This window comes from Rattus norvegicus, chromosome 4, assembly GCF_036323735.1.
Source record: "Rattus norvegicus strain BN/NHsdMcwi chromosome 4, GRCr8, whole genome shotgun sequence".
Lineage (NCBI taxonomy): Eukaryota > Metazoa > Chordata > Mammalia > Rodentia > Muridae > Rattus > Rattus norvegicus.
The window spans coordinates 36262982-36270835 of record NC_086022.1 but is presented as its reverse complement, the minus strand read 5'-3'; the positions used below and the strand labels follow the sequence as shown (position 1 = coordinate 36270835).

The 7854-nt window shown below is 41.3% G+C and overlaps 1 long non-coding RNA gene across 2 annotated transcripts; it reads left to right on the top strand.

Moving 5' to 3' along the window:
- Nucleotides 1-360: 360 nt before the first annotated feature.
- On the top strand, nucleotides 361-7426 carry LOC108350853 (uncharacterized). Of its 2 annotated transcripts, none has more exons than XR_001837818.3 (3): nucleotides 361-466; nucleotides 2841-3001; nucleotides 7238-7426. It is a non-coding gene; the product is annotated as an uncharacterized LOC108350853 (long non-coding RNA). The 2 variants fall into 2 exon arrangements; XR_010066098.1 differs by lacking the exon at nucleotides 361-466 and adding an exon at nucleotides 505-741.
- The last annotated feature ends 428 nt before the right edge of the window (nucleotides 7427-7854 follow it).

Here is a 7854-nt window from a genome sequence, read left to right as displayed (position 1 = left end):
CTGTATTGGAAGATTCAAGTCTTTAAGTTTGCCAAAATAGACTGACAGCAGAAAGACTAAGAGGGACAAAAAGCACATGAATGTATAGAATGCACACAGGAACTATCTAAAACAGAAGCTGAAGTGGGTGAGATGAAAATACCCACTTTAAAGAAATAGAAAAATTGCAATAGGAAAGGGGACTGCATTGTAGTCTTATGGAGGTAGTAAGTGGTTTGTTTGTTTGTTGTTGTTTTTTGTTTGTTTGTTTTGAAGGGATGAAACAGAAGGACAATAGCCTGAGTCAAAACTCCCCTGCACTCAAGGTTCCTTCCAGGTTACGGAGACTCCATAGTGACAGAATTCTTGGAAATTTGATTAGTTAGTCAGAGAGCATCACAGAAGCCTTTCCCTGTGCCATAGCTAAAGAGTCAGCAATCCCAGATATACGATGACTGACGATGAATGAGGGAAGGTCGCGAGACTGGTGTGTGTTTCTCTAGCTCTGGACACCAAAGTCCCACACTTTGGGGATTCATTTGGAGTCCCATAGAATTCCTTTGTCTCTAAGTAAGCAAAATCTCATATAGGATGATGTCATTATGCAGGTGAAGGCAGGTACAGGACAGAACGAGGCCTATCATTGGACGAGAAGGAAGGATGGGTGGGAGAAAAGTTTTAGAGGAAGAGACTGGAGAGAGGAGAGAAGCAGCCAAAAGAACACAAAGGCGGATGTTAAGATTTCTCTCTGCACATTTACAGGTCGTTATGAATATTTTGAAGGGATGGATGTGTACAGGGCTTTGTACGTCTAGATGAGCAAATTATTTCTTATCAATTGGATCAGAGGTTATTGTGTTGTGTGTTCTTTCATGTGGCAATCTAATTGAGTTCAAGAGAGAGTGTGGTGGCTAGACATACTAGGCTACCACGAAATTGGGATGTGTATGTCTGGCATGGTCGCAACCTGCCTTGGGAACTAGATGGGTAGAGAAATTGTTGCCAGGCTCCGAGAGGAACCATCGGCAGTGTGATATAGGATGGAGCTAAGTGGGTGAGACACTTCGTTGACTGAGATGAAAATATCCAATAGATGCCATGGGGCACTACAGTGCCAGATCTAGTGCGGGATAAAAGAAACCTTATTTTTATTAATTTTACCGCAACAATCTCACCAACAAGCTTATATAAGAAAATCTATTCTCCTTAGCAAGAAAGTGTGGTTCTTCCATGGTTAGTTGGCTCCTGGTTCTTGATCAGAAGTTCAGCTCATCCTGTCTTTCTGCTATTGGCATTACTGCTCTCAGAAATACCTCCTCTTAGGCTCCCAAGAAGCCACCCAAGAAGTTCAAGTTCCAAGTTTGAAATCTGCAGAACGGGTCATTCTGTCCCATGCATGTGTCTCTAAACAACAACAACCAACAAGATAGGTCTGACCCCCCCCCCCAGATCTCCCAGGAACTAAACCACCAACCAAAGAGTGTACACGGAGGGACCCATGGCTCTAGCCACATATGTAGCAGAGGATGACTTTGTCAGACATCAGTGGGAGGAGAGGCCCCTGGTCCTGGCAAGCCTGATGCCCCAGTGTAGGGGAATACCAGTGTTGAGGTGGGAGTGGCTGGGTGGGTACTCTCATAGAAGTAGGGGGAGGGAGGATGATATAGGGGGTTCCCAGAGGGGGAACTGGGAAAGGGGATAATATTTGAAATGTAAATAAACAAAATATCCAATAAAAAAAGCACTTGTTAGTAGTCCTAATGATTAGGTTCGAGCCTTTAAACCCTACATAGTGGAAGGAGAGAACCAGCCCCCACAAACTGTCCTCTGACTCTACCTGCCTGATGTGGCATGTGCTGTATGCATATACATACATTCATTCATTCATACATACATACATACATACACACATGCATAATACATACACAATAAACATAAAAATACAATCCCCCTCAGGGGAAAAAAAACAATAGCAACTTGTTCTGACAGGACTTCTCTCCTATTGAGTAAACAGAAAATCATGTTGTCATTTCAAAGAGAATCACTTGTAGGGAGAAACAATATTATTAGACTTATCTACATGTTTTAGGAGTTATTCCTGAGCTACAGAAAAAGAAACGGACAACTACAGAAAATCAGAGTTCATTAAGACAAAGAAGCAAACAAACAACTAAGAAGGGTTACAGAGACAAACAATAGTTCTCCCACTGTGGACGATCTTATGCAAGTAAAAGCAGTATGTACTATTAAACAGTGTTACACACTTGGCATGGAGCTGCCTGAGTGTTCACCTATTTTTAAATAGTTTTAAGAACTGATCTTTAAAGTAGAGGAACTAACACTTGCTAATAAATCCATTTATAAACAAGGAAATCAACTTAGAGAATATAAACACCGTGTCCCAGAGGGAAGAATAAAAAACGAAATGGATGGAGTCTGTGCTCTTAAACATCTCATCGTGCATTCCTCTGTTGCACACTTTGCTTGTACATGTGCTTTCGGAAGGCTTTTTTTTACTGTAATGGGATAGAGGCTGGTGACATTATATGTACTTCTCTATGGTAAACTCAAGTGACACAAGAAACTTGTTAGAAGAATAGGTTTTCCTAAGGCACTTGGTGGGGGATGGGACATTGAAAACCCTTTGCTAGTATACTCTCTCAAGTCCCCAGCACTGTGGCCTGCTTCACCATTCCATTATGCTCTCATTTTGTGCACAGACTACAGTTTTGATATCAAGAACTAAAGAAAGAGAAATGCCTGTATTTTAACCACCATTTTTCTATTTCTTCCTTTGTCTCCAGTTCCATAGTGTGAACTGGAGTACTGCCCCATGTAATACTCTCCCATATTTGTCTCAGTGAAACAGCAATTCATCTGTGACAGCCTCCCTATTAGCTGGTCAATCCTGGCACCTCTACAGAAGGAGGATTAACTGGCCTCTTGCTATAGCTATGGATGCTTCTAGATGCGTGCACAGGATGGACTTGTGGGGATCAGGAGACACTGCTTCAGGAAAGGGGTAAGGAGAAAGTGAATCTCTCTCTCTCTCTCTCTCTCTCTCTCTCTCTCTCTCTCTCTCTCTCTCTCTCTCTCTCTCTCTCTCCCTGTTACCTATGAAGCTGGATGTAAGTACTCTCAGATATCTCCCCAGCACCATGTCTGCCTGTGTGCTGCTATGTTTTCTGCCATAATGATATTGGACTAAACCTCTGAAACTGTGAGCAAGATTTATTTTTATGAGTTGACTTGGTCACAGCAATAGAACAGTGACTAAGACAGAAATTGGTACCAGGGAATGGGTATTACTGTGATAGGCCTGACCATGTTTTTGTTTGGAAGAACATGGATCTTGAGACTTTGGGTTAAGAAAGCAGTGGAATGCTTTAAGCTCTGCTTAGTGAAGTCATACTAGAAGGAACATAGAAGACAGTGGGACTAAGGGTGATTTGGACTGTAAGGGCCTGGATTAAGAGTTTCAGAGGAGCAGAATTTTAGTAGGTTGCCTTGAGATCTTTCCTGTGACACTTTCATGAAGAATGTAGCTGCCCTTGTTCAAAAAGTCTGCCTGAGGCTGAAATCAAAGATTTTGGATTAATGCCATTGGCAGAAGGAATCTCAAAACAGTCTAGTATAGACTCTGTGGTGTGGCTATTAGTGTTCCCTCTTATGCAGATCTATAATAAAAAGGGAGCAAACAGAACAAGTAGAAATAGACAATGTGCAGATTGAGAAGAAAGGGGGCACCAAAACATGGAATGGAGCTAGATTCTGTATTCAAGAAAATAAAAAATAAATAAAAGCCAGATATTAAATGGAATAAAGGAAGTGGCAAGCTCAGGACAAGACCTTACCCAACTAAGCTTTCAATTTATGAAAAAGAAATAAAAAAGAAACTGAAGGGCAAAGTTTGGTGATACACACTTCCTTCCATTTGCTTGTTATTGTTAATTGTATTATTCTTTTAATTTTTATTATTTTTGGATATTTTATGTATTTACATTTCAGATGTTATCCCCTTTCCCCTCCTCTCCCATACTACTTCTATTTCTATGAGGATGCTCCCACTCCCACCCACCCACTCCCACCTCAACACCCTGGCATTCCCCTACACTGGGTAAATGAACCTTCACAGTACCAAGTTAAAGAACTGAAGGAGCTGAAGGTGTTTGCAACCCCATAGGAAATAGAAATATCAACCAACAAGACCCCCCAGAGCTTCCAGGGAGTAAACCACTAACCAAAGAGTACATAGGGAAGGACCGCATATGTAGCAGAGGATGGCACTGTGTGGCATCAATAGGAGGAAAAGCCCTTGATGGTACACAACTTTAATCCTCCCACTCTGAAGACAGAAGCTGAAGTATCTCTGAGTTTGTGGCCAGCCTAGTCTAAAAGAGCAAGTTCTAGGACATCAAAGCATAGGTAGTTAAGGTAACCATCAAAACAAAAAAGCTGGTGAAGACATCATTGAATGGGGGAACCATGATCCAGCCCCAGTAAGCAGCAGAACTTTGCAGCTTTGGCCACATGACTCTTGCTTTAGAGTCAATAATAGAAAGGGTTACTGGGACAATTGATGCTGGTTAACTAGAGCCAAGAAATTAGAGGTGATTAGAAGAGACCAGCATCACTGAAGAGAAATCTTCTGGGAAGTTTGTTGTTGTTGTTTGTTTGTTTGTTTGTCTTTGTTTTCTGAAAGCACAAAGAAGCTATTCCAGAGACAGACATCATGCTGTCAACCGGACTAGGCAAGTTTTTTTTTTCTTTTTTCTATTTTTCAGAGCTGGGGACCGAACATAGGGCCTTGCGTTTGCTAGGCAAGCGCTCTACCACTGAGCTAAATCCCCAACCTGGCAAGTTTTAAGAGTCACTTGGGCACACTGGTTTTACAGGCACGAAGAGGTCATGGAAAGCGGCTGAGTCTTGACACTGTGAGAGCCAGTAAAGGCCACTGGTGAAGGTGCAGTCTTGGTGATAGTTGAAGGACCAGAACTGAAAGGGTCATGCAACGAAGTTGAGGTTTGGCAGCATGAAAACAGCCTATGAGAGGCTACCAGTGAAAGTACAGACTAGTTGGAGTGGAAGACCCCCAGCATATTGGAGATGCCAGTACTATGGGATGAACACCAAAAACAGCAGCAGCAGTGGAGAGGGGTCAGTCAGAGCCTAGAGTGCTACAGAGGACAAAGCTGGAGAAGGGACCCAAGTCCTTTGGAGGAGCCTAGAAAATCATGGAACAAGAAGCTGGACAGTTGACATTGCCTTGGATACCCCCAAGATATTAGATATGCCAGAGCCATAGGACAGCTGCTGAGGAAAGCTGCTAGCAAGGAGTGGAACCATCCAAGAAAAGCAATTGCTGAAAGGAGAAACAAAGGTGAAAGTAGGTGGACATCAGACATGGAGATGTGGAGTTTGCGATTTTTCCAGCTGGTTTTCTGTCTTGCTTTGTTACAGTATTTCCACACTATGGCATTTTGAAATGATAATATATATCCTATGATGTCAAAAGTATATGACCTGCTTCTTTATTTTCATTTTATAGGGGATTAAGGTTAAGAGATTTTTTTGGGGGGTATCAGAAGAGATTTTGAACTTTGGAGTTTTAAACATTGTTCAGACTGTGATAGAGTATGGTAACTTTTGAATTTGGACAAAATGCAGTTTTGCATTAATCTATGGCTATAAGCTGTAGAGGGGAGTAGAATGTGGTGGTTTGGCCCCCATAAATTCATATTTGAATGTTTGGCCCATAAGGAGTGGCACTATTAGGATATATGGACTAGTTGGAGTAGTGTGGCATTGTTGGAGGAAGTGTGTCACTGTGGAGGCAGGCTTTGAAGTGTCATTTAAAAGATGAAGCTATGCTAAGTGTGATAGTAGTCTTCTCCTGACTGCCTTTGGCAGGATATAGAACTGTCCGCTCCTCCAGCACCATGTCTGCCTGTAGGCTAGCATGCCTTCTTCCGTGACGATAATAAACTGAGCCTTGAAAGGTTCAACCCCAATTAAATGTTTTCCTTTATAAGTGTTGCTTTGGTCATGGTGTCTCTTCACAGAAATAAAATCTTAACTAAGACAACTTACACCTAAAAGACAGAGTATATAAAAGGAAGAGGAGAGGGCAAAAGGTAGACATGGTAGTATTCAAAGACAGTTCTGAAACTGCAGAAGATATAAAGAATCAGAATTCAGAAGTATGAACATGGAATAAAATAAATAAAACCAGACATATACTTAGACAGAGTAGCTAAACTTAGAAGCACCAAAGATCTTTAGAAGTAAGGAGAAGGAGAAACTTTCTACAAAGAAATGATAGATTTACAGCTCAGTTCTCGGCAGTCACATCAGAAACCCAAAGACTCTGAAGTTCAGAGGACTATACAGCCAGTCTCACTTGACTTATTCACCACAATTGGTATTATTGGATATGGCAGGAGTAGAAAAGAAAGGAAAGGAATGAGAGGAAGAAGAGATATGGCAGGACAAAGGGAAAAGACAGAGGAGAAAGGAGAGGGACAACAGAGTCCATCTTCTCCATTGAAAAACTTCTGAAAGACATCCCTCCACCCAAGTCTTATTCATGTTATTTTCAGTTCTTTATTTCTAAAGCCTGTTTCACACTGACCATCATTTCAGCCTACCCAGAGGTCTCAGTCAATTTTCTCTCAAACCTAAGCAAGTTCAAGGTGGTTTACTGACCCTTGGAACTAAAGGAGATTACACCTATTTTATAGATATTTCAGGCTTAGGAAATATTTATATGGGAAGAGGAATGATCCTTGAAATGTTCTGTTCTTAAAAACATTCATTCATACATCTGAACATATATCTTGATTCAAAAAATGCATTAGTTTTTTGAGATTTATTTGTATTGAAATAGGACTTGAGCCTGAGAATGCTGGCCATTTTTAAATGTTTAAAGATTTTTCTAGAATGTGACCTTTGGAAACTCTGGTGTCATAATTTATTTAGAATAAAAATCAAATGATTTGACTAAGAGAGATATATACTGGTGTGTAATGACAGCATTAGTAGTAATACAATTGAGAGACAAATAGATTCCAGTTACCTGAGACAAACTGTGACAAATACTGTCCTCTGATCCAAAGGAACAAATCACATTCTTAATGAAAAGAATCAAAGCCTAAGAAATATGTTGCATTTCTTAAGATTTTGTTTATTTACATGCTATATGTGTGAGTGTTTTCCTGAATGTATATGTCTATGTAGCATATGTGTTCACTGCCATCAGATTGCAGAAGTTGACATCAGATCTCCTGAGACTGGAGTAACGAACTACTTTGAGCTGCCACATGGACGCTGGGAATTGAACCTGGATCCTCCCCAAACACATCAAGTGCTCTTACTACTAATCCATCTCTCCACCCTCCATGTTGCAAGGTTTTCTGCAAATATAAACCATTACTGTTTAAAAGGTTAAGTGTCTTAGTCAGGATTTGTATTCCTGCACAAAACATGACCAAGAAGCAAGTTGGGGAGGAAAGGGTTTATTCAGTTTGCAGATCCACATTGCTGTTCATCACCAAAGTTAATCAGGACAGGAACTCACACAGGGCAGGAACTTGGAGGCAAGAGCTGATGCAGAGGCCACTGAGAGTGCTGCTTACTGGTTTTCTTCCCCTGGCTTGCTCGGCTTGTTTTCTTATAGAACTGAAGACTACCAGCCTGGGGTGGCACCACCCACAGTGGGCTGGGCCCTCACCCCTGATTACTAATTGAGAAAATGCCTTACAACTGGGTCTCATGGAGGCTTTCCTCAAGGGACACTCCTTTCTCTGTGATAACTCCAGCTTGTGTCAAGTTGACACATAAAACCAGCCAGTACAATAAGATAAAGAAAGATGAAGT